A 27,453-nucleotide genomic window follows, 5' to 3' on the forward strand; every position below is an offset into this window, starting at 1 on the left:
AGAACCTATTAGCTCTCAATTGTCCAGATTTATTCTTGATACTCCTAAGAAATGAGAGGTAAATGCGAGCCAATAAGAGGTTCGAGTTGAAAAGCTCTTGATTTCTCAACCCCTGCAAAAGCTGCTGGCCCATTCATCACCTCTGCCAGTCACCAGAGGCTCATTTGACCTCAGGAACCAATCACGGTGGCTGCAGGGGACCCCTCTGCATGGCCCCAGCATCACCCTCTTATCTTCTGCTGGATCTTTCGGCGTGCACCTGCGTGACAAGGTAAAACACCTTCGCAGTTCGTCCTGTTTAAACCAGTACTTGACGTAGGTGACTGTGGATTACAGATCTGGGCCTTGTACAAAATGTTCCCGGTGCCCTACTGGGTTGGGGTTGGGGGCGGGGAGTGGGAAATGCCAGTGGGGAGAGAGGTTAACAGTGTGGAAAGAGCACTGAGTCAGGACTTAAGAGCTCCGAACTCCGGTCTTTGTTCTGCTGCTCTATTAACTGGACCTCGGTTGGTCTCAGTATTGTTGGCTCTTAAATAGAAATAATACCTGAGTTTTTTGTTTGAGCCTAACAATGAGCTATAACGATGAGATAGTACAGGTGGAAGGATTTTGGAAACCAAAAAGTGCTCAATTCTTTCAATCAAAGTGTTTGCCAATATCAGTGTATCGGTAGCTACCCAAATGAAACAGGCCAGCAGTTCACCAACCAGCAGGAAGAGCAATTGGAGCTGAGTCACCAGAGCCCAGGATGCCTAGGGGGCGAGGCAGGGCCTCAGCTCTCAAGAAAGAAGGAAGCAGAGAGGGGAGGACCAGATGGAGGAGGGGGGCTAGAACGTGGAAGAGAAACCGAGGCAGGATGAAGCCGGCAGATCCCCCAGGTTCACCAGGCAAAGTTTACCCCAGGAAGCCGGATGGCCAGGGGTCTGGAATCACAGACAGGAGCCTGGAAAGCAGAGGCTCAGAGGGTCAGGAAGGGGGACTGCCGGCCACCTCTGCTCAGGCAGTGTCACTGGACCCTCACCACACCAGGTCCCCTTACCACACCGGGAGAAGCAGATGCCTGAGGAGACACACAGCCCTTTCGGAGGAAGAGTGAAATGAAAGACCGGCTCTCAAACCTGAGTGTGAGACAGAGCGCCTGCCCGCAGGCCTTCCCGGGCACCGCTTGCCGGCCCCACCTGCAGAGTTTCTGCTGCAGTGGCTCAGGGGTGGGGCCCTCTCCTGGGGCATTTGCATGTCTACCAAGTCCCCAAGTGCAGTTCCTCTGCTGGCGCGGGGGATACACCTAGACAGAACCGAGCTCACCGTGGCTGTTGCAAGGAGCCCCTGACATTGAAGAACCTATGAGTAGTAGAAGCCTGTCCGGGGAGAGCCCCGGCTTCCGGCTCACTGCAGCAGGTGTCCTGGCCTGGCAGGCAGACCCACCCGGGGGACTGAGCCCAGTCCAGGGGCCCCCACATGGGTGGGTGGCACCATTGCTGTCCTCCCCGTCGCCTGCCACTCTTGGACATGGACAGCACCGGGGGTCTCTCCGATTTCCCTATGAGACTTAGGGTGCTCAGGATGGGTTGAGAACTAACTGCCACTGGGGCACACAACAAGGGGTATTTTCTTTTTTGGGGGGGTATTTGCAAGTGGAAAAACATCTGCGGTATCACGTTGAGTCTCTTCCCGCCTGCCGTGTCTGCCTTTCTTCTAGTCTGGGTAGTGGTTAGGGTTACTGGGTTACACTGTCCCCCTTTCTGTGATTCTTCTGCACCAGTTGCACACCTTAACTGGGAGGAAGTCGGGGTGGCTGGCTTACCACCCCTTCTGGGTAATGTCTTAGAAACATCTTAGGACTGATAACGCATGCAGGTTCTTTCTCCCCCTCCCCTTTTGTCCTATCCGTTCCTCCCGTTAACACACATAGAAGCCCTAAGTTCTTCATTCACTACTGTCTAAACGCTCTGCGGGTGGGGAGACAGATGAAGCAGAATAGAAGGGGAAGTCAGCTGTGAAGCACAGAGGACAGGGCGCGGCTGGGCCTGGAAGTTGCTCTGCACTAACGTGTACTATGGCTGCCTGTCAGAATCATCTGGGAGCTTTGTGTGACTACTCACGCTTAGGACAGGAGATCCTGATTTGAGCTGATCTGGGACGGGACCCGGGGCATTAGACAATTTGAGTCTGCTCAGGGCATTCTGACGTGCAGCCAAACCTGAGAATCACAGTTCTAAACCAATTGTTCCAATGACACCTGGGTGCGGAGGACAGCTGCATTTTTCTGTAGCTTCCTCCTTTTAACTACCTCAAGCTACATTAAAGCAGGCTATAGGCTGCCACCTGTGGGATAGGTGAGAGGTCAATGCCACAACCCTAAGTTTAGACAGGTAAGTGTGGGAAATAGATAACTTAGGGCCAGGTGGGCAAGGTCAAAAATGCAAATTTGAAAGGCAGCAACAAATCCTCAGGACTCGGCCCTGGCCAGGTGGCTCAGTTGGTTGGAGCACTGTTCTATACGCCTTAAGGTTGTGGGTTCGATCCCTGTTCGATGTGCATGATTGGAAGGCAACCAATCAGTGTTTCTCTGTTCACATTCTCTCTCTCTCTCTCTCTCTCAAATCAATAAACATATCCTCAGGTGAGGATTTAAAAACAAATCTCCAGATGTGGGACCAATTCAAGAGCATGAACCACAGGCTTCAGCCCCAAAAGGGCAAACTACCAGGGTCAGACTATCCGGGGCCTGTGGAGCCGGTGCAGGGATAAAGCTGAATTCTGAAACCAACTATGGCCCAAGTCAGGAACCCTGCCTGACCCATATCCCAGTGGGACTGACTCCACAGCCAGGCTAGGAGGGTATTGGAAGAGAGGAGGTGAAAAGTAGAAAGCACCAAGGAAGTTGTTTGGTTTGCATAAGGTTGAGCAATCAGTTTCATTGTTTTTTTGTTTGTTTTCACCCAAATGATGCAATGTTTCCAAGACTGTATACATGCAGCCTTAGGTGATGGGGCACAACCTAGCATTGTCTTGGAGCAACAGTCCTTAAACTGTCATAGCTCCAGAGCACTCTCGGGGGGATCTTGCTCAAATGGTGCGTCTGTTTCAGTAGGTCTGGGCGGGGCCCAAGAGGCCCGAGACTCTGCATTTCTAACCGTCTTCAAGTGACGTTGATCTGAGGACCCCTGTTGCGTAGCAAGGACTTAGTGGACAGAGACGGGTGGCATCTACCTGAAATGTACAGAAGAGCCCTCCCCAAAACCTGGTTCTGCTCTTCCTCATGTCTCGGAGCATTTGAGGTAGCCTATGGTTATTACGGAAAGGCTTCATCCCCTGAGAAAAGAAACCTCCTGCAGCCACAAGTACCAGGACAGCGTCACGCATGCCCCGAACGATGTCTATTTCCCATCCCCCTCCCGCCTCCCCACATCCGACCCATTGGGAGGACTGCAGTTCCACAGCGAGCCGGGTTTGAGTTGACCTGGTGGGGCAGGAACCACAATAAGTAACCTGGCCCCTGGGGGACTGGACAGCAATTCTTCCATACACGAATGTCAATGAGGTTTTAATTTTCTGCTGCAGCAGAATTTCTACACCTGACAGTGTTGTTAATATACTTTAATTAAGAGGTTAATCTGTTGGAGAAATTGCTTTTCTCTGAAGCCACCTGAAATCAATTTAAAGTCAATTAGAAGTGGTTAGCTATTGTTTATGTGGTTCAAGAATAGAGAATACGTTTTCGCTTGTCGGGAGCCATCCGAGCAAATTTTGAATGTCGTGACCCAGGGAGAGGCTGAAGAGCTGCGTGTTCTTTAATGGGCGTAGAGAAGCCATTAGGAAATGTAATCAGTCCTCTGTGGTGACTTGACCTTGGGACACGGCTAGAAAAGGGTCTAATCATCTCTGCCCCGTCCGCGCCACCAGAATCGCTCTGCTAAAATTAATTGGTCATTCATTGCTTGCTTTCTGAGACCTAATCCACCCTCCTTGATGGAATATAAATTGTAGAAATAATCTGTAAATTACATAACAAGCTTCAGAATACATTTGCCTTCTCTCTCTTTAGCACAGATTAAATCTGACAGCTAGTTTCAGAATGACCAAAATTGCTGGACTCCTCCAATAGTTTACCATGCTCAAGTTTTACAAAGAGAAAAAAAAAAAAAGAATCTATTGTGCAACACATGCCCAAGTCGAAAAATTTGAATTACAACCAATTTTCCATCAGTACAATGTAGACATAAAAAGAGGCCTGAAAAGGTTTTCTAGGGCTTACATGCATTATTTTATTCAATTGCTTAGTGAGGTACTTAGCTGCTATTAAAAATTTGGATGCATGTCAGAGACAAGGAGGCTGTTTTGAATTCTATCCACTTCCGTGCTAAGTCTGTGGAACTATTACGTGCCTCCGATGACCGGCCAGCCAGCCCACTAATGTGGTGGCCCGTAGTCTGGTTGAATACCACACAACGACGGTGTGCTCTGCTGATTACTGGCCAGTCAAAGGTTTCTTGTCACCCTTTCAGGTGTCAAAACAATGAATCCAATTACCTCCTCTGTGTACGTGTATTCTTCCGGGATCAGGAGACCCCGCCATCCCGGCGTGCACATTCCATGACACCTGGTTAAAGTGCAGAAAGTCTTCCTCTAGAGCTGTTCCCCGGCCCCCTCAAGAGTTCTTCTACACTTTTTCCTTTGGGCTGACACTTCCATATTTAAAATAAACCTTCCAGAACTTTCTTCCATAAATGTTGAGTGGTTAACTATTGAGAGAAGTCCATTTCTTCCTGCCCTGATTGGCATAATGAGAGAAGACCACATTTTTGAAGGCTGAAAAGAGAAAAGTATAATAGAGGGACTCAGGGGGGTGTCTTGCATAAGAGACAGGGGCTGCCCCCAGATGCCAGGATGTTGAAAAAGTGGAGCTGTGGAGTGTTTAATATCTCTTGCGATTTGAGTCAGGGGTGAAGCTCAGCTGTAGGACTGTGCTTATTACCTTAGGGCTCTGATCAGACTATGTGGGTTCGAATGCTGCTCTATCACTTGGGCACATGTCTTAGCCTCCCAAACCCTCCCTTCCCCCACCTGTCAAGGGGGGAAGCAATGCAGATCAAATGAAGTGACATTTTATGCGGGGGTGTCCAACCTTTTGGCGTCTCTGGGCCACACTGGGAGAAAAGTTGTCTTGGGCCACACAGTAAATACACTGCGACACGTAATCACAAAAAAATCTCATAATGTTTTAAGTAAGTTCACAACTTTGTGTTGGTTCACATTCAGAGCCATCCTAAGTCGCGGGCTGGACACCCCTGTGGAGTGTCAGGCATGTGCCCTTCTAAGCTCTTTATCATAATTAAAGCGTCAAATGATTTGATATCTCTCTTTTCTGAGCCCCAAACAGGGATGCAGAATCTGAGAAGGGTTTTTTTCCCTCCCTTGCAAAATGTTTGATATGAAAGTCTTAGGAAGATACAAAATGAAGTTGTATTTGATTTTTTCATGTCCCCAGTGCCCTTTGTGACACCCCCTCCTGGGGTGAGGACAAAGCGAGGGACAGGGAAGGTTTTCAAGATGGGCTCTACATGGGGCAGCAGGGGCCTGGGGGGAGGGCGGGCGGCCTCAGCTTGGCCATAAAATAGCCATGTGAGATGGAGAGCAGGAAGTCTCCCGTTCGCTGGGCTCAGTTGATTTGTGTGAAACATCAGGGTTGAACAGACGACGCTGAGGTTGATCAGAGCATCTCTATGAGGACATCTCCTGCCCCACACCCAGGAAACAGTCCAAGGGCGGGCCCAGACAGGGAAGCACAGGCAGTGTGGTGACCCCAAATCTGCGGCTTTCAGCCTTGTGTTGCCTGACCCTTTCGCTTATGGCCCACACGGTCCCCCCTGGGTGGCCACACAGCTTTTAAAAATCATGCCTCTCTTTGAAGAACATAAAACAAAAATCCTACACCTCTTCAATTTGCTCCATCCTGGGAGGTGTTAATGAGCCTCCATCATACCCCCAACACCCCAAAACCCCCTTTCCTGCTTTATGATTTGGAGGGCATCTGCTCTGTGGCACCTTGTCCCACTTTTCTCCAACTGTCCTCCCTCAGCAGAGGTCACAAAAGGGCATCCTGAGGCCCAGATTCAGCCCACAGATGACATTACTTGGTCCCCCTCCTCGCAAAGAATTTCCATATTTGAAGTTAGTTCCCTGCAGGTAACAACCAGAAGATTCCACAGAAAACCCAGATCTCCAGCTTCTTTTGAAAAAAATCACAAAGAGAAACGTATGACCAGAATGTCCCCAAGAAGCAAGACCTGGTTCTGGCGCCAGCGGGAAGAGAGAGTGGCCACGACGTAGAAAGGACACCAGCCTTCTCCCCCCATTCTAGAGGGTCTCAGTTGAGCGCTGTTCTCCTGTGAACCTGTTTGAACCGGCACGTGACCCTCATGTTAACCAGGTCACTCCTGCCCCTGGCCTGCTTCACTCCTTCAAGTTGCCTGCCAGGCCCTCTAGCCATTTGGTTGCCTGCCCCTCCCCTCCTGGTTCACATAGGACGTCTGACCCTTAAGAGTCCCAGTTCTTTAAGATCCACTCCTTGTAAACATGCAAATCCCTTGAACCGGATTCACACGTTGTTGAGATTTAAATAAATTCTGTGTCACTGGGCAAGAGGCTCCAAGTGCCTGCTTTGCCGGGAACACAGAGGAGAGGGTTTGGGGAGACACAGGGCCACAGGATCCAGGCTGGGCTAGAGGGCTACACCAAGAGTCTGGGGAGGGTGGCGGAGGGACCGGGGCTGGGCCGCTTTCAAAAATCTTCCTGGAAGGAAGCAGGAGGCCGGGTGAACTGGGGAGGGACAGAGTCCTCTCTCAACATGGAGACTCTTCTCCTGCTCAGCCTAGTCCCACAGTCTCTTGGGGGCATCGGTGCCCACTGCACTGCAACAGCGCCAGGGAGATAAGGTTTGGGGCAACCTCGGTGCAATGAATTTTAGGGCAGAAACATATGCAAACAGCACACTGCCCTGGACTTGACTGTCCTCGGAGGCTGGGTTGCCTTCCCTGCTCTGAATTTCTTTTATTCTGGTTGCCTTTGCTGTCTGCTGAGAACTGTGCCTTTTGGCCACGTGTGAGGAGGCTTCGCCACTGGTGGACACTTGCATTTGACTTTCCCTTGTGCTACACCACGGTGTAGTTACCTCCCGGGCCCCCGGCAGGTCCTGTTTAAAATGATCCTGAAGAAACTGGACTCCAGAGAAGGTTCGTATTAGAATCACAGCGTCACTTAAGCAAGCCAGGTGAGGACAATACTACTGGTGGCTAACGTCAGCCCATGGGGTGGAGTTCACTGTACCGGTCAGTGGCTGACCTCAGCAAGGGTCAAAGGCCATGAAATCAGTATCTCCGTGGTAACGTCGGGACGGCATTACTTTGAGTTGAGTCATTCACTTGAGGACTCTGCTCCTGAACTGAAGGCAAGAGCAGGTGCCTGCAGACAGAAGGCAATTCTGGATCATCTGCACTGGCGAGTCATGCAGTGAGGTTTCACTCCTGTGCTAGATACCTGGACAGGTAGACTTTCTGCTTTGTGTTCTGACACCTCCCGCTAACTCCATCTCCCTAGAAATAGCAAGCATACAACGCCACATTAAATTCCTTCTGTCAGCTGAACCATCTGACGTGAAATTTGGGGGTTGAATCCTTTTGTCTCAAAGGGAAAAAAAAATAGGTCATTTGCTCTTCCTCTCCATAACTCTCTTGTTCCTTCACTGGGTACTTTAGGAAAGCCAGCTGAAGGAGGCAAGTGTAGCTTATGCTGTAGGCAGAGGGGACGTGAGGTCTGGGGTCCCCACTAAATCTATCAGAATAACTTTTCCCTCAAACAGTTAAAAACACAAATTCCGCCATTGTTATGCAACTCTTCTATCTGTATCTTCTCCTCTAACTTTTGGTGTGTCCATTTATATGGTGGTAATGACAGTTGAAGCATAATTTTTCCTTTTGTTCTGTTAGCTTTACCCGCTGGTGGCGTAGGCTTCCTTTTTAATGACTGGATAATAATCCAGAACATAACAACCCGCTGTGGTAGATTGCAAAAGGTCATTCTTCACGTCCCCGCCCTGTTTCTAGTCCTTTGCAGGCAGTGTATTGCTGCGCTCCTCCCATCAGGAGGTAAAGTTTATTTTCTCTCTCCCAGAGTCAGGGCTGATCTTGTGACTTGCTTTAGATGAGAGAATGTAGCCGAAGGGACCATGTGCAGATTCTAAGCTTATGCCTCAAGACCACTTGTGTGCTTCTGCCTGTCTTCTTGGAACTCTGCTGTGGACTATCATCATGAGAAAAACCCTAAGCTAGCCTGTTAGAGACTGAGAAACCTTGTGTGGGGCGGGTGGGAGGGACCAGTGAACCCAGAGGTCACCGCTAAGCCTTCACGGCCCAATCGGCTCTGGGTTGACCAGTCAGCTGAGTGCAATTGCATGAAGGAGCCCATCTGAGACAGGGACTTGTTGTTTTAATGGCAATTAAATGCTAGTTGTTTTAAGTCAGAGAGGTTAGGGCTGGCCCATTATGCAGCAATGGCTGACTGATACAGCCATAATTCTCTTACTTGTCTCCCCTTCATTGGTGACATGGGTGTTTCCAAATCTTCTTTATTTTAAAATAATGTTGTGATGAACTTTTTGGTACAAGTTTTTATTTGATTAGCAGGAAGCTCAATCGCAGTATGTGCCTTTACCTGGATTTCTCTAACTCTTCCCCTACTGCCTCTGTCTTTCCTTCCATGGTTTGCCTTTAGTCTAATGGTTCTATTATATTTATGGACTTTTGCAAGTTCCTTTGAATATTCCTTGGTGATATTCCTGCCCTATCTGGACTACCTAGGCCTCTGGGGCAATCTTAGTAGTTCTGACCATTGGCCTTAATGAGAAAACTAGATCTATGACCACAGAGTGTTAGAGCCGGCTGGCCCTTTGCTCACAGTGCAGAGAGTACGCCAGACTCAGAAGGTCTGCCTCCGGGGAGGGTGTGCAGCAGAGTGTCGGCAGGGCCAGCTCTCTGAGGCAGAGGCCCTGACTCAGGCTGCATTTGAATTGTACACAGTCCATCCCGTACTCGTACTAAGAATCTGAACAGCAGCCCCTGATTCATTTTACTCCGCGCGAAGGTCTTCATGACGAAGAGAAAGATACTAGAACTTTTTTTATTCTGTGTTAGAAGTTGTATTTTCCAAGCATTTTTTTGTCATCTACCTCTTCTTACCCAAATCTAAATAAACTCCAAGAGGTTGGTGAACTAATTCTTAGTTTAAGTCTCGAATGTTAATGTTCTTATGTATTTATATAATTTCAGTTTCTTGAGTCACACCCACTAAAAAACCAAAAGCCAGGGCTATTTGTTTGACTCTCTCTACCTAGTCATCCTGAGATTCCAGCCCGAAATACTTGCAAACTCTCCACATTCCCCCCAGGGCTCACTTGTCACTTTCATGTGAATGGGGAGGGAGACAAAACATCCTAAGTGCTGTCCTCCCAGCGTCCCCTCCCCAAGTAGTTGGAATCTCGGGTTAGGATCCGGTGTGACAAGGGTCACGAGGGCCAAGGGACTCAGTGTGTTCTCTGCAGCCAGTGTGATCCCCCGTTCGTGCCAGTGCCCACTTTCCTCTGGGCCCTTGCTACACAGCATTGTCCTGTGAGGCCCAGAGCCACCTTATGCCCCCGAGGCCGCTCAGAGCAGGCCCGCTCAGGTGACCCAGGCTGCAGAACTGCATCATCCGTGGAGGAGTGGCACCATATCATAAAATTACATCTCCCTAATGAAATGGCTTTTGGTTTTGTTTTTAATTTTTTTATTGTTCAATTACAGTCGTCCCCATTTTCCCCCATTACTCACCCCTGCCCTGCCCACCCCCACCTTCCACATTCAACCCCCACCCCCACCCCATTGTCTTTGTCCCTGGGCCCTTTATACTTGTTCCTTTGCTCGCCCCTTCCCCTGTCATCCCCCTCCCCCACCCTCTGGTCACCACCAGTTCGTTTTTATTTCCGTGTGTCTGGTCCTATTTTGCTCACTTGTTTGTTTTGTTGATTAGTTTCACTTATTTAATAATCATTGTTTGGTCTTTATTAAATACGGGAACTTAGCTGAATCAAGGAATTCTGTAAAAGCATTAATAATAAGCTGAACACTGAAAAGCTTTCAAATTTTTTTGAAACTTGTTTTTTTTTTCTTAAAGGAATGCCTAGTGAACCATCTCAAATCGGATAGATATGTAATGTGTTTTATTTAAAGAAACTAAAATCTCAAAATGTTCTCTAAACCAATTGATTAATCCATTCCCACCTTTTTTTTTTTGGCTGCCTACGAACTAGATTCTGCTGTGAATAAAGCTTCTGTTCCCTGGTCACTGCCTTTACTTTCCTGAATGGTCAACAGGCATTTGCTTTCCTGTCCAAACAAAGATCGTGTGCAGATTCTGGGTGGGAGAGAGCCAGCCTCAGGGCTTGTCTCACAGCCACGGGGAGCTCCAGGGCATTGTCTCCGGTGTCAGATGGCATCTAAAATCAGGACGGGTAATTTAAGTAGTGACAGAAACAATGAAGATATTGTTAGTTCACAGTTATTGATGTCCTTTATAGAACGTCATTAAATCTGCCTCTTTCCTTCTTGTTAAAGACTTAATTATCCCTTTATTTGCTAACTCCCATTGAGTGAATGACCTCATACAGGTGTTCCATTGGATTCATTCATTCATTGATACTTTCTGTGTGCTAAGCAGAGACTCATGTTGTAAACATTAAAAAAAAATCCTATTATTCTCGAAAAGTTTACATTCTGGGGAGGTGGGGGACAGACAGTAGACAAATCCATGCGTGTCAGGAAATTCAGGGAAAGAGAGCAGGAAAGAGTGGTAGTGACAGACGCAGAACGACAGGGGTCAAACATGTATACAGATATTCAGGGAGTATACACACAAAGTTTTGTTTTAAAGTTTTGACATTGTTGACATTTTCTTGCCCCTTAGAATAAGTTCAGATCATCTCAACCCCCTTAGGGCAGCAGCCCTGAGATTCGGACCCAGCTTGCCCGAAGGCCCCTGCCGAGTGTTTGCACAACTTCAGAGGTGGTGCCTGGAAAAGGAAAACCATCTAAAGAAGCAGGAGCCGTGGCCCTGGAGGTCACCTTGTCCTTAACTTGTAAAACACCATCGGCAGCCCATCACGAGGGGTTGACAGATGACTCATCTGTGTTCGTGCCCTTGTTGCTTCCTGTTATTGTTTTTCTCCTCACATTTTAGTTAATCATTTGTTGGAGCTAGATTCAACACTTATGTGCTTTATTAGACCTTTTCCTACAGAGTCATTTGGCCCAAACCCTTGGTGAAAATGGAGGTGTGTGTGTGTGGGGGGGGTCTCTGTTTGTGATATAAAACCCCATCCTTTGTTGAGGGGGCCACGCACAAGGGTGAAGAATGAATGGATCCAGTTTGTAAAGCAAAATCATAAATATCCAAGTTGGAGGACAGAAGGTGCCACTCTTCACACAATCAAATTCACCTCGAAGGCTTTATTCCTACTCAGAAATTACTCCGACGTTTAAAATAATTCCACATGAGCCATTGACCAGAACCTGCCTCATTAATTAACGAGAGAGGACAGAGCATGGGATTTAAGGATAAACACCAGGAGGGCAGACCCCAGAGTCTACTGGGACTTCAGACAACCAGATCTGCTTACAGAGCACACTCTAACCCAGAGTTTCCGAGCAGAAGGCCACTCCTGCGATATGCAGACACGAAGGGGTAACTCAATAAAACTCTTCTGTTTCTTAGCCAGGGTGAGGCGCCGTCAAACAGCAAGAGGTCTTCAGCAAGTCATGCTTGCTTTCCTTTTTTTTTCCCCCTTGAAACTCCTCCTTCTTTGCTTTACAGCAAGCAGGAGATGCTCTGGAGCTGATGTGCTTGCTCTGTCTGGACTGGGAAGCCTTCTTGTTACTCTGTTTATCGGAAGACTCTTTGTCCTCAAACACAGGAAGAGGTACATCGCACCACGGTCGACTGCATGTTTCTGACCAGGCTCCAGATGAAACTTCAGACCAGACTGGAGGCTGTCAAAGCCAGGCCAAGCCTAGGCTGGGCTCTGCTTGCAGAAACCACTAATGACTTGCTGGTCATCGCCCAAGAAAGAGAAGCCTGCAGACACTTGAAACAGGGCTTTGGAAATCAAAAGGAAGTTTCTTCTCTCAGTTCATCTCTTCGCCATCTGGCTAGCGTTTATAATCCTCATTGCGCTATGATGGATTCTGGATGCCATAGCTTTCTGCTAATTAATTGTAATTACCAAGAACAGGAAATTTCAGCATGGTCAGATCATGTTTACCCGGGATGGTGAAGTCGGAGAACTTTCTTTCAGAGACATTCTTGGGATCGTCGACGTTTAAGAGCTGGGTGGAACCTCCGAAATCCACTGGCCCAAATCGTTCACTAATAGATGAGGAAATCTGTGCGAACGAGCCCAGGTCTGGCAGCCAGTTAGTAGCAGAGAAAGGGCAAAAACACCAGCTTCCACATTCCTAGGGCCGTGATGTTTGCAGTACACACCGCTGCCTCTAGAACTGGTTCGAACCAGAAGCAGCCACTCCTCTGGGTTTGGGTGGTTTCATCAAATCCAGGATGGAATCCGGTCACAACGTTGCATTGCATCATCACCTTGCTTTGAAACTCTGAGTTCTTTGGACACAGAGTTCTTGTCTATGTGCTGTGAACCAATAAATTCTCTGGAAAAAAATCAGTCCACACACTTGGCTGGTGTCTTAGAGGAAAAAAAAAAATCTGGGTGATTGAATTTTTTAAATTGAATCAAGCAGCTGGGTTTTTTTTTTGCATCCTGTGGACACTCACATTTGGTCTAGACGAACTTGCCCAAAGCTGAGACTGGGACATCGAGTTGTATGGAAATTGTACGGTGGTTCTGTCATCACAGCAGGTGACATGCCCATGGCCAGGGGGACAGGGAGCCTCCACATTTCAGTCGAGTGGTTTTTAGTTTATCAAGCTACCCTTTCACTTTTGAACGGCAGAATTGTTTTCTCAAGTGAAATATTTCTGTGTGATCTCTCCACACAACACGGATATGTTTAAATGTTTATGTTTAAAATAAATTTCCCCTGCCTAAAAATAATAAATGAGAAAAATAGAATCGTCTCCATGAGCCAGCATTTGGAAGTATGAGTTGGAGGAGTCCATGTTAATGTTCCGGCGGCATCAACATGGAATTTATTTCTGTGTGTGGATTTATTGGCACTGAAAGTTACTCATCTGGTGTATCAAGTGCCCAGCATGTAACTGAAAACGGAGGTCCGGCTGCCGGCCTCCATGAAAGCTGAACTCATGAGGCAGGTGCTGGTGCAAAAGGAGAGAGGTTTATTCAGGTGCTGTGACCTGGGGGAATGGTGGACTCCCATCTCAAATACCGTTCCCCCTCCCGGTTAAGCTGCGGTTCTTACCGGGATAGGGAGAGGAAGGCCTTTTTTTTTTTTTCCTTCTATCCAATGTATCTTATGCTGCTAGCTTTCGGCAGGCTCAGGCCCTGCCCATTCATCTTTCAAGCTTTTGGTATGCTCAGTGTAAGAAACTTTCCCCCACCACACCCTGTCTGCTGTGGCTCTGTTGGTTGGAGCATCGTCCTGTAACTGAAAGGATGCAGTTTGATTCCCGTTCAGGGCACATACCTAGGTTGCAGGTTCAATCCCTGGTCCAAGCACAGGCATGTGCGACCCCCAGTCTGATGTGCGATTCTTGGCCTGGGCACTGATACCCAGTCTGTGCATCGATGGAGGCAACCCATCGGTGCTTCTCTCTTGCATGGATGTTCCCCTCTCCCTTCCTCTTTCTCTCTAAAAGCAGTGGGAAAAAAAAGTCCTCAGGTGAGGATTAAAAAATAAAAAAGAAACTCCCCCTGCATCATCTTGGCTAATGGGAGAGACTCCCTGGCTCCCTGGCACTCTGACTGTCTATGGTAAAAATCTTACTCTTGTAATCTTACAAGGGTAAATGGATGGAGGTCTTGTCTTCTGTAATTTCTTCCTGCTGTCACGCAACATAGTTTTACCTACTCCCAGGTCCAGAGATTCTTGCTGTCTCCTAAAGGAAGAAGGGGGTCAAGCATGGAGGGAAGCCTTTATGGGAAGGAGAAGGATTTCTGTCTTTGGAAGGGGGCACACATGGTGTCTGGACTAGGGCACTGCTGGACAAGAGAAGCCGGTAGACTGCTTCAAATTTCAAGTGGCAGTGTTGTAGATGGGCCTCCAAAGTTAGATCTACTATGTAGACAAGCAATCATGTATTCAGTGAGGGGAAGTCTAGTAGTGCAGGGGGAATTGGAGTGGAATCAGAAACAGGAGAGACTAAAGGATCCCTATAATCTAATCCCGAGTGGGGCTTTGGATGGCATACCTGCCATCGGGATAAATTTACTGAGGAAGCTACTATCTGGGAAATGCAAAAAATAAAAATAAAAACTAACATTGTCACTTAGCTCTGAGAGGCACTGTCCCTTTCCAAAAGAGAAATTTTAAATCTCTTTCAGGAGTCCAAGTTCAGTTTCTTCTGCAGCACTAACAGTGGCAGCGAGATCCGAGTCCTCCTCAGCAGGTACCGGCTTTATCTGTGGGTGGTGGGTCTAAGGCTTGATTCCCCTGAGGGAATATGTTGTCAGCAGGACAGCAGAGGGACTGGCCCATTGCTTGGCTAACTGCTGTGCAGGACCTTGAGTCTTCCGGGTCATTAGTAAGAATCGGTCTCCAAGCTGGAAGGGGTGTAAAGTCTCATCAGACAGGTAGATAGACCTGCAATGAGCAAACCTGTGCACGGTTGTTAGTGTTTGCCCTAAATGTTGTGTTTGATTTTTTTATTCATTTTCTAAATCTAAAGGAGGTGTTCCTAAAACAGAAACTTGGAAGGGTCTCCCATAAGCTATTTCAAAAGGGCTGAAATGAAGACTGCATCGGGGTGCTACCCTAATCAGGAGCAAGAAAATGGGGAGCACCTGGTCCCATTTCAAATGTGTTTCCCGGCATATTTTTGCCAGGGTCTTCTTTAATGCGTGGTTCATGTTCTCAGTCTTCCCCACAGATCAGGGTGTCCAAGATGCATGTGGTTTCCACTGAATCTGTACTTCCTGTCCCATCATCTGGGAGATCTCTGAAGTGAACGATGGCCCACTGTTGCGTTGAATGCTATAAGGAAGTGCAAACCTAGGGGTTGTTGTTTGAGTAGAAGTTTTGCTACCTCAGTAGTCTCAGTTCTAGTGCGGTGTGCTTATACCCATCCAGGAGAGGTGTCTACAAAGCCTAGTAAAAATTTAAAGTTTTCTGTGGTTTTTCGGTATCTGTGTTAAGTCAACTTGCCATTCCTCAAATGGGCATATCCCTTTATATTGCACCCCCCTTTTCTGTTGGAGGACCATCTCTCTTAGGATTGTTTTTGGGGCATATCTGACAGGCTTGGATAATCTTCTGAATGGCCCTTTATAAATAAGGGCCCCCCAAATGAAGTGAATTTCTCCGCTTCCAGTAAGATGTCACGGGTAGCTTCTATTGCCCAGGCACATGGCGGCCATTCTTTCTTCACGTGATCCAGTTTTTCTGAGGGGCAGGCTATGAGTTGAGAGGTACTTTCCAGGGTCTGGGTTAGTACCCCAAGTTTAATTTCTTGCCTTTGTGAATGTGTAATTTGAAAGGTTCCCATACATAGGGAAATCCTAGTGCAGAATCCAAAACCAGCTTTTCCTTCCAGGTGTTAAGTGTTGTCTTAGAGCCTCTTGCTCATTAAAGGGGTTCAGAGTCTAGTCCTTTCAACCAATTATACAATGGTCTTGCAATAAGGCCAAAGTTTGGAATCCGATTTTGGCAACCCCCTGTGATTTCTAAGAACCCACAAAGCCACCTCCAACTCTCTGGGATTTTGATTGTAGCGATGGCTTGTTTTCGATCAGCCATCAAGATCCTAGCGTCCTGTTGCAGCTGGAGTCCCAGATACACCACCTCATGTTTGCAAAGCTGGGCCCTGTGAAGTGATAATTTATATCCTCTTTCTGCCACGTGATTCGGGATCATGGTGGTGTTAAGCAAACAGTCTTTGTATGTATTGCTAGCTATTTGTAGGCCGTCTACATATTGTAGAATAATTCTCGATTTCAACTGAATATCCCTTAAATCTTTTGCTGATATTTCCCCAAACGTAGTCAGGGAACCCTTAAATGCTTGTGGAAACACAGTCCAAGAGTATTGGAACATGGCTTTAGTTACTGGGTCCTGCCATTCAAAGGGAAATAATAGTTGAGCCTGTTCATCTGTTGGGATGCAGAAATAAGAATCCTTCAAGTCTAGAACTAAAAACCATTTGCTATCCCTGGGCACCACAGTCAACAAAGTTTAAGGGTTGGGAACCATAGGATGAATGTGCTGCACAATGTCACTTATGGCCCTAAGGTCCTATACAAATCGATACTCATCAGAGTGAGGCTTTTTGACTGGCAAAATGGTAGTGCTACGGGGAGACTGGCGTGGCCAAATTAATCCTGATTTTAAGAAGTTTGGCAATACTGGTTGACTTCCCGACTTGTTCATAGATCTCAGGTGAGAAGAGTTTACCTCTGGGTCCTTCCAGAAAAGTCAGGAATACCTGGAGCTGGAGAGAATGTTCTGGTGGGACTCCTAACCATAATTGCTGCTTCCCAGGGGAAAGGTTATTTGTGCAGGCAATTTGCCAAGTAAACCTCAGCTCAACAATAGAATGGGGCAGTCTGACGTGTAGAGAAAATTATGCATAAGTTTTGATTCTGAAGCTGGCATTCTAGAGGTCGAAGGAACACCTACTTTTGTCATTGTCTGCTCACTTCAGTAACTGACACCGCAGCCAAACTTCTCTTGGTTAGCTTTTTATTGAGCCCTGTGCATGTAGATCCTGTGTCTATGAGGACGTCAATTAGCTTGTCCCCCACTGTCCTTGTACTTGGGCCTCCTGTCGGAAAGTGGGAATAGGTCAGGAGGTGTCTAGGGGAGACCCTGGGCCTCCTCATTTGTCATCAGATTCATCATTCTTTCCTAACATTTTTCAGTGAGGGTTTCCATCCTTTTTATTTCTCTTTTTGAGTTCCAGGCAGTCCTTCCGCCACTGGTCTTCCCCTTGGCAACAGGCACATTGATTGGTGCCTAGTGGGTCTTTCCCTTTTCCTGCCCTGCCTCTCCTTCCGGTTTCCCCACACTCTTTCTAAGAAAACAGTGGCCCACAAAACACTGTTTAAGGTCGGCTTCAGTGTGTCTTCGTTAGGCCTGATGGATCCTTTCTAAAAATTTAGAAGGATCTTTGTTTGGATTCTGTTGAGTGGCACAGAGCATACTCAGGCTCTTTCGTTTACTTAGCCCTCTCGTAAGACTTTCCAATATGCACCTTTTTTAATGTTCTAGGAAAACTAGGTCCCTGTTATTCAGGTCTCAGTGGGGCTCAATCAAGGGAGTCGCCCCAGCTGGGTTGGGGGGTCCTGTTGGGATTCTCCTGATGGAGGTGATGAGCCTCTTCATTAGCCTTACCCCATAACTAGGTGCCTTTCATCTGCTGCTAGCAGGATGTTAAGGAGAGCCTGTAGGTCTTCCCAGTTTGGATGGTGAGTGGCAAAAATGGAGGTGACAAGATCTGCCATTTTCTGAGGATTCTCCCTATGTGAAGGGTTGGAATTTTTCCAGTTCAGTAAATCTGAAGTGGAAAACAGAGTATGGGCCCAGTAGCGGCCAGTGGGGGCCCTTCCTGGTTTATTTTGCCTATCAGGTATTGCCTCAAAGGGAATTGTCCCTCTCCAGGTAAGGATGTTCCCTGGCCAAACTGGGTGCCCTGCCAGGTCTTCGAGGGGGAGCTCATCCCTTCATCATACAGGAGTGGGGCTGTCACCCCTCTGAGCCTATTTCAGGTGTATCGAGCAGCAGGATGGTGGTGAAGCAAATCTTTCTGTTCCTAATCCTGGGTGCCCTGGGTTCAAAGCGTTACAGAGATTCATCTCCTCACTTTCCTTCCCATCCTGTGTCTTAGTATCAGGGGGGTGGGAGTTTGAAACCAGTTCCCTTCCCTGTATCTTTAGTGTCTTCCCTGTCCTTGCCAAATCCTTATTGTATAAAGCCATAAACACCTGGAGATAAGGGATTTCATTTCCTTTCCCTGACCATTGGGAAAACAATTTCAACTCCATGATGGTGTAGTAATTTAGGGAACCATTTAGGGACTATTTTCCTTGTAGTCCAAAGTAGACATAGGCCAAGCAGGGTTACAATAGAAATCCAATTCCTTCTTAGTCACCGGATCATAACTGTACATGGACCAATCTGTTAAAATTCAAACTAGTGGGCTCCCTTCAGGAGTTGCAACAGAACAACCCCTGATGGCACAAAAGTACAAACCCAGAAAAAGTGGGACTCCAGACAAAGTGAGGACATATAAACAAAATTTGGGTCCATAATTCAAATGAGTGCTCACAAGCAAGTCCTAGTGTCTTATCTCCTGCTGACCGATACCGCAAGTGGTCCTGACTGGACCCACATGGCACGAAGCCCAAATGTCATGAAGCTGAAGTGACATGAAGCCCATGTAGCACGGACAGCCCAGGATGGCCTACCAACTGGCACTGCAAATGGTCCTAACCAGACGCAGGTGGCAGAAAGCCCAAGTGGCAGGGATAGAAGACCCCCAGTGTGCACACCAGTTTGACTTACCTCGTCTTGGAGTCTGTCTGCTTTCCAAAAACTGGTTTCTTTTCACCAGTCAGGTGCTTCAGGTGGCTGATGCCTGGAGAAGAAGAGCAGGGAGATTCCCCAAGGAAAGCTCTTGGCAGCTTCTGGGAAGGCCCCACAGCCCTGTTCCTGGGGTCAGCCCGCCACAGGCAGCTGGGACACCAGTCTGGGCCCTCAGAGACTTACTGAGGTCTACCGTCCTGAGTCACCAAAAACTATAACTGAAAATGTGGGTTTGGTTGCCTACTGCAAAGAAAGCCAAACTCGTGAGACAGGATCTGGTGCAAAAGGGGAGAGGTTTATTCAGGTGTCATGACCCGGGAGGATGGTGAACTCCTATCTCTAAGATCATCCCCCTTTCCTGCTCAAGCCCTCAGTTCCTATAGAAATAGGGAGGGAAGAGGTTTTTTTTCTCTATCCCATTACTTGCTGCTAGCTTTTGGCATGCTCAGGCCCTGTCCATCCATCTTTCTAGCTTTTGGTGCACTCAGTGTAAGAACCTCCGCTGGTGCCATTGTGGCCAGTGGGGGAGACCCCCCCCCCCATGCTCCCTGTCTACAGTAACAAGCACATGATCTGGTTCAGGGACAGAGGGATGACTCTTATCTTGTGAGCTCGATAAAGGTAGGAGCTACATCTTAATTCAGCATTTCATCCACTCCTCCCTGAAGTGACTTGAACAAAACAGTCATACAACAAATGTTGGTTGGATTAGGAGGTAATGAGTTTGTACTTCATGAGGGGAACGAATGGTGTCCCCTGGGGAGCTCAGAGCAGCTGAGGGCTGTGGCCAAGTTCGTGAGTTTAATGGGATGCTTAACTGTAATGTTAGGGATGAGTTAGAACTGAATGTCAGCCTGCTCCACGCAGACTCTTCCTCTTGTGGCATATTGCATTAATGACATTCTCTTATCCGTGTGGTCATCAGGACAGAGAAACTTTCAACACCCCCCCCCCCCGCCAGCTTTAATCTCTTCCTCTTCCAGCCAGTGACAAAAGTGATAGATTTTATCTTCCACATGGTCCTTTTGGCCTGTTCAGTTTTCTAAAATCCCTATCAGGCCAATCAGCTCCTCTGCTGGAAAGCCTTCAGTGGCTCCCCACCACCTGTCAGTTAAACGTCAAACTCCTTTGCGGGGCTTCGGGCTTGCTCTTCATCCACAGCCACCGCTCCACCTCACGTGACCCTTCCTTTACCTACACGGGGGACACAATTCTCTGTGGCCCCTGCTCCTTTGCTAGTATTACTCTTCTGTCTGAAACACCCTTGCACACGCTGCCTTTTGGGTCTTTCTCCCCGCGGACCGCGTGCCCCAGAGCAGCAGGTACCACGTCTCTTTTGCTCATCATTCTATTCCCGGGGTTTAGTCCCATGTCTAGCCCCAAATATGTGTCCAATAAGTATTTCTTTTGTTGAATTAAAATGTAAAAAGGCTGATAAATATGATGTGCCTTGAATTAAAAATAAAATATATTTTTATTACTAGGAGATGGTAGACTGAGATTGCTTGATTCCGTTTGGGACCATACCGAGTAGCAAACATGGAGATTGATAAGACGTAGTCTCCACACCTTTGGAGAGATGGAAATAATCCGGGCTGGCAGGAAATGGGAAAGCTGTCAAAAGAACAGGCAGACTATAATAGGTAAACCCTAGTAGAGGTCTCCTAACTGGATGCCCTGCCTATGATTTCTGCCCTCTCCAATCCAATTAGCACATGTTCCTCGGATTCATCTTCTCAAGTGCCCTTTTGGATACAGCAGCCCTTGTCTTAAAAACCTAACATGCTGTGATCCTTGTTACCTAGAGAAAGAAGTCCAAAAACAGCTTATTAAAGCCAGGTATTCTTCCTGAAGGATCCGCTCCTTGGTTGCTATGGCCTGTCCTTCTGGGGTCCTGCCTTGCTTGCAGGAGCTTTGTACACCCCAGCAGCTTGCCTTGGTGTGCGGCTGGAAGGATGTGAAGAGCCACAGCTGACCCAAGGCAGACACATTGTCCTGGGAGCAGTCACCCTGTGTGCTGCAAGGGTAAGTCTGTCTGTCTGGATCCTAGGAGGCAAGTCTGACCATCCCAGACCTAACTCTGTTCTCTAGTTCCTGTGACCCCCTTGTTGTGCAGGTCACCTCATCACAGCTCACATTCAGGCCCCTTCTGCCCGCAGGAGGCTCTGGAAAGTAACCGAGGCTCTCTCTCCCGACCTCTCCCCGCCCTACCATCAGTGTCTACTATAGACTCTTTTCGGCTTAGCTTCCAGGTCTTCCCAAGTCTGCTCCTTCCCTACTCCACAGCAGGTGGTACAGCATTTAGAGCTGTGAGAATCACCCAGGAACTTGTTAAAATGCAGGTTTCCAAGCCTTATCTTTAAGAAGTAGGCATGTAAAATCAGCATTCTGTCCGATGCTGACGCAGGCGCTCCATTGCCCAGACGTCTTGAGTGTGGTCACCGACATTCCACCTGCACGAATTCGTCCGTTCACATCTTCATCGGGGGCCCAGTCACAAAGACAAGCATTTCTTCTACAGCGGAGCTTTTATAAGAAGAATTTCAGATGATGGGATCAATTCACTAAAAACAATGGGTTACATCTGCTGTTAATAGTTTCAATCATTTGCCTTCTAAAACCATCCAGTCGTCATACCTCCTTAAGGAGAAAAACAAAATGCTCACACTCGTGCCACACAGCTGCTTGGAGAAGCTTTGTGATTTACTTGGCTCATCAGTGGATGAGAAAAATTAAAAAGTTAAATTTTTAAAAAAGAAATTCCCTGTAATGGGAAGGGGAGAAGAAATGCCTCACTTAAGCTGGGTTGGGTGAGTTTGCTCAATGATGTTTCGCTTTTTTAAGCTACGCTCTTAAATTTCAAAAGGAAAAATATAGTTTTGTAATTGCGGATTTCAAAGTTCAGCCCTTCAGGCCCTAATGAGATGTTTGATAGCTAACTATTCGTTAGGAATACAAGTCTCAAAGTATAGAGGACAAGTTGTGTTGGTTCGTTTAGCCTACCAAGTGGCAAATACTAAGGTTAGGGACACAGTGACAGAATCGTAAACAGGACTTACTTTGTTGGCTTCAAGGGGTTTAACAGAATTAATGGATGGGACAGATGATGATCATATTTTACCAAATTAAAGAGAGGGGCCATGGTATCATACATATATGGTCTCACAAATCCGAATGTGGGATTATTCTTTAAATTCCTCGGTGTATTTTCCCCACACGAATTCACCACTTCAGTCCGACTGACCTATTCTTCACCCCTGGCCTTGCCCTGTGACTTTGCGCCGGCTCTCTCTAGTTCACACAACTTCCTGTTCTTGGAATGTTGTCCTTTCTGCTCTTCTACCATCTGAGCCTAACCTCTATCCAAGATCCGGTTAATGTTCTACCATCTCCGTGAAGCCAACTGAAACCATCCCAGGCCACCGTGAACTTCAAAACACCTCTGCCCCTCATTGTTTACACTCCTCCTTGGCCTTTACTGGATGCCGACTCAGGATTACAAACCTTCTTACATGCCAGTCCCATCTCCCCAGTGACACCACTACTCAGTCTTTGCATTCATTAGCTTGAGCACAGGATCTGACCCACGATGGATGCTCCTTAAATTTCAGGTGTAGATGAGAACATGGACACTGTGTTTATTCTTTACGTACATTTTCTCCATGGGTCTATTCCATTGTGTAGGCTCTGAATTCCACATATGTCTACGACATCTACAATGGGTGTTGTCAGGTTCAAAAGTTATCTCCCATTTAAAGCCAAGAGCCAAACACTCCTGTGCTTTCTGGGGCCAGGCAAGTAAGTAAGTAAGACTGTCCACCCAGGTCCATGTTCTTGCCACGAAGCCAAGCCTGTCTGTCCTCTAAGAGCCAGCAGGGCCGAGCACGTTCGCCCCGACACGGTGCACCACTGAGGCCCTACCTCCAACGGCTCTTCTTATTCCCCCAACTCACAGCTATGGCAGTTTGTTCTCTGGTTGAGACCCTTTTGCCACCTTGACCCACATGCAAACGTGTGGCTGGACAAGAGTGCAAAGACCTGCGTTCAGATCTACCGTAACCTCTGTCTACCTACATACAGAGCCTGAATCTCAAAAGTCAATGCAATCTCGCCAGGCAACTTTATGGGTTGGCTTCCATGTCAGCCCAGAAAAGGTGCTCACCAAGTTCCAACTCTCTGCTGCCCTCAGCAGGCCCATGGTCTCATTGCCTCTGCCCTTTGATGGGCTCTCTGTTCCAGACGAGGAAAATAAGGTCTCACAGTCTGAGATGGAGCTTGTATTTTTGTCAAGCGATTTTGTGTGTTTGATCAGTAATTTTTGTTCTGGTTGTGTGTGGAGACGTGCTTTTTTCTTGACTTACTTGCAATTACTGTAGGTACATTATGGTTTTTCTTCCCCATATACCCACCATCTGCCTCTTCTTCTAAAACAGCAAGGCTATGAAGTAGAAGTCAATTACTCTGGTAAAGACAGCATGATTTAACCAAAGGCATGTGACATGCAGAGTGAGACAGGTCTGAACATTTTAATCCCAACTCTACCAATTGCTGGCTCTATAAATTTGGGTAATATTTTTCTGTTTCTTTTTTTCTATAAAAAAGCATTGTGCAATAATACACAAAGATGGTCCTCAATACTGCTTTCTTCCTCCTTCCTCAAGAAATATTTTTCGCTTTGAACTAGTCATCACCTTTGCTGCTATAGAAATTAGCAGTCACTGTGTGGGAGACTTTTGTCATCTACCTCTTCCCTCCATTTCCCCACCCCCCAGTTTGTCTTCTTCAGTCTGTGGTCTCCTAGCTTCGGGAGACAGAATACATATGGGGCAGACATTTAGTCAGCAAGCCCAGCCCTGGCCAAAGCATCTTACTTGATCTGCAAGCTGGAGAACCGTTCTTAGACTAAGCCACAACCCTCATGAAATGTTAGTCATATGAAAACTAGGCGGACAACTATGTCCTAGAAAATAAACCCGAGTCTGGAGGGGCTCCCTGGAAGGCCAGGTGCTCGTTTCGAAGCCTAATAGCCAAATGGGACTCTACCAGCAACGTCAGGGCAAGACGTGATTTACACGACCACTTGTCAAATTTTTACTGTGTCAGAGATTTGACGGACCACATCACTTAATCATCAGAAAAGCGTAAGGTGCATAAGGTCTCATTCCCATTTTACAGCTGAGGCAGCTGAGGCTCATAGAGGTGGAAGAAACTTGCTCAAGGTCTGTAACTAGCAAAGGTCAAAGCTGGGGCTTGAACCGAGGTCTGAGTGGACATAAGCCTGTGTTCGTATCGCCTGTGTTCCACTGCTGCTAAGAAGCAAGGGGTTCTGAGAGCAGGGGTGGGGAACAGAGCCTAAAAGGAGGTAGACCTTCATTTGGCTGTGCACGGGGCCTCCCACTGCCCTGTGGGGGCTCCTAAAGAGTAAGTTAAAGGCCAGTTTTAACTACGATACCATCAACTAATAATGCGAGATCCTAGCCTTTTGTCTGTTGTTGTTCCAGTGTTGGTTGATTGATGTGACATTTCCAAAGATTGCATCAGCGATTCATGCTTTATTACTCCTGCATTAGCGTAATGCTTCCAATCATCTTGTTGCAATCCAGCACAATTATCTATAATTAAAAATAAATTCCTATTGGGTGAGAATATTGATTCCTATTCAAATCTCTTTTTTTGTCTGTGCCCATTGACCATTATCCAGCTCTAACCAGTGACCCTGAGCACCTACAGGGGAAGTAACCTGGTCCTGTCCAGTGAGCTTCTTCCTTGTGTGCCACAGTGAGTTCTCGGGTCTTTCAGATCCGCACTCCCTCGGGCATTGTGCCTTAGGAAATGTTCTTCAAGCCACCCGCTTTTGTTTGTTTGTGGTTTAACTCACTTGGAGATTCTGACGAAAGTGATGAAGCTTGTGCTAGGACAAAACCACACAGGCACCTGTACAGATTGCGCACGGCCTTTCAGGAGGGTCAAGGATCCCCAGGACCAGGCTTCCCCACGTGGGGTCCCTGGACCAGCAGCATCAGCATCCCTGGGAACTTGTTAGGGAAGCAAAGCCTTCTGTTCTCCTGAATCGCTGACTCTGGGAATGGCAGCCAGTAATCTGGGTTTAAGATTTCCAGGTGATTCTGAGGGCCGGAAGTTGAAGAAGATGGCACCAAAAGGACCTAAGAACATCGCTGTGTCAGGACGGCATGTGACACACCACAATAAACATCAGCACGTCTGAGGGCAGAAGAGGTGCTGGATCCGTGCACACTCGGAACCTCTTACCTGAGGGTGTTGACAAGTACTTCATGGTTCAGACTCAGGAGTCGCCTGCTCCCTGGGAGCCAGGAGGAGGCCGGTGACGCTATCACCTAACCGTCGTCTGCGGACAGACACCCCAGGAGAAAGCTCCTAGGTGCCGGGAACATTCGAAAGGACTCAGGCAGCAATAGAAACAGGCAGATCCCCTAACTGGGTCCAGACACCCCCACCCTTACACAGCTCTCCAGTCTGGGAGTCACTCTCACTCAAGGGCAAGGGGATCTCTCCGGAGACTCGCCGTCTGTCGTAGAGCTGGGCGTGATTAGGCAGGACACAGTTTGGTGTGCAGGGTCTCACTAAGAAGTCAACTCTTACAGTCATTTTCTAACTTTTTAAGTTTTTTACATAGTTAAGTTTTACTTCTCAGCCAGGTAACTCAGTCGTTAAAGCTGCCGCATAATTAACTTTTATTATGTGAAGAAAGATTACTGAGATTCATAAAGAAGTTCTCTCCTAAGGCCCGAGTCTTTCTTTTTGTTTTTTTAAGGCCTGAGTCTTTCTTGAGTAAATGGTTTGACTTTGAGTTTGTGGGCCTAATTAACCACAGTAATTTGTCCTCACCTTATCAATTCCGGTCCCACCTCTTGTCCCCTCTCTGCCTAAGCCCACCATCATCCTCCTAAACTCAGTGCAAGGAATTTAAAACCAAAGAAGGAAAGTACGCTTCCATTTAGCTATGTATTGTGTTAAGCATTTACAAATGTGTTTTGCACTTTAACATGTGAAACTTCGAGGAAGTCACGTGTCTTAAGTTTTGCATTTTACTATTTCAGTATATTACATTTTTTTTAAGTATTGCAAGTAGGGTGCTCATAAAAGTATGGAAATGGATTATTTATGTCAACCAATCGGCTTCTCTGTGTTCAGTGGTTAGATCTCTTACAAATTCATGTTGTTGGTTTCAAGGAAGGACCAGATTCGAGAATGTCAAGGAAAAAAAATGGCACAAAGTTGAGATAACTTGAAAACAAGAATCACCACACTCTTCACACCAGCAACTCTGTCCCGGATGCTTTCCAACCCCTCGGGAGGCAGGCAGGCTTCTATTCACGACCCCTCCTAACACTGTCTTCTGGCTATAGTTTTATTATAACTTACAGCATTATTTTGTAAGTATCTGTTTTCAGGTCTGTTTCCTGGCCTGGTGCGGGCTCCTTAAATGCAAGCACCGCGTGTTACTCATTGTTGGGCCTTCGGCACATATCCTGCGCTAGCGCATCCCAGAAGCTCAGCACGTTCTCCCTGAGTTCAGCGGTGGCAAACTTGCTGCCGTGCTGCAGTGCGAGGGGCCGCGAGGGATAGATAGCAACGGAGCCCAGTTTTGCTGAATGCGCAACCTAGCAGATCAGTCAAAGGCTAGAGCTGCTTGGCTATACTGGCAACGAGGACACCTTTGGACAGAGATTTTTCCTGTTCCTACATGTCAGGAGATTTTACTCTCTTTGAAAAGAATAGAAAAGAAAAGAAAGGAAAAGAAAGAAGGAAAGGAAAGAGAAGAAAAAGGAAAGGAAAGGAAATTATTTAATTGAACATTTGAATGGGCCCCAAACTGCTAAGCGCTTTACAAGAATCTAAAAACAAAGCATCTGACTCCGCTTCACCCTCCAGTTAGCGCCCCGTCTCTCTTCTCTGCGGAGCGGCTGCTGCCCTTTCTTCAGCTCCCTCAGGCTTCGCCCCACCCAGTCCCTGGAGGTGGTTTTGACGAGATGACCGGTGGTGACCGTGTTTAGATCCAGTAGTGATCAAGTCTCCCCCTAGTCGACGCGGCAGCAGATTTAGTGCTGTGGACCTCCACAGCCAGCCTGTTTAGAAATTCTTTCCTTCTTTTATCAAAGCTCCTCTTTTTGTTTTGTAACGCTTTCCTTTCAGTTGTTGTTTCTTCAACGCTAGCCTGCCCGACGTCTTCGAGTCCCTGTGGGTTGCCATGTTTCCTTTGGCTGGATTTCCCCAAAGGTTTCGGCGCGGAAAAGGGGCATTTTGCTACCTGCTCAGCCGGTCTGTTCCCACTGCTCACTCCCCATCCCACACAAATCGTTTCCTTTGTGTTCTCTGCAATGCCGAGTTCCTTTCCAGCCTGGAAACTTCACACCCTCCACTCCCTCAGCCTGAGCCCTCTCCCCATCTTCGCCTCCAGATCTCAGCACAAATATCTTTCCGTGGGATCCTTTCCGGACCGCCTATCACCTCCATGCCGGTGAGTGATCTTCGTTATCATTCTCGTGGTACGGGATGCTGTTCTTTCAAAGCACCCATGTACACTTCTAAATGTGTCTGTCTTTTGGTGACAGGGTGAGACCCTGACTTCCTGTCGACTGTAAGCTCTTTGAAGACAAGGACCTGGTCTGCCCGTTTAGAGTGAGTACACAGAAATTTTTGGCTATATAAATAAGTT

General features: G+C 47.4%; 1 long non-coding RNA gene across 1 annotated transcript; it reads left to right on the forward strand.

Annotated features, from left to right (window-relative positions):
• LOC123480453 (uncharacterized) lies at window positions 1-27,453 on the forward strand. Its single transcript, XR_006656466.2, has 3 exons — window positions 1-271; window positions 27,196-27,255; window positions 27,350-27,453. It is a non-coding gene; the product is annotated as an uncharacterized lncRNA (long non-coding RNA).

Source organism: Desmodus rotundus, chromosome 13, assembly GCF_022682495.2.
Source record: "Desmodus rotundus isolate HL8 chromosome 13, HLdesRot8A.1, whole genome shotgun sequence".
NCBI classification, from domain to species: Eukaryota; Metazoa; Chordata; class Mammalia; order Chiroptera; family Phyllostomidae; genus Desmodus; species Desmodus rotundus.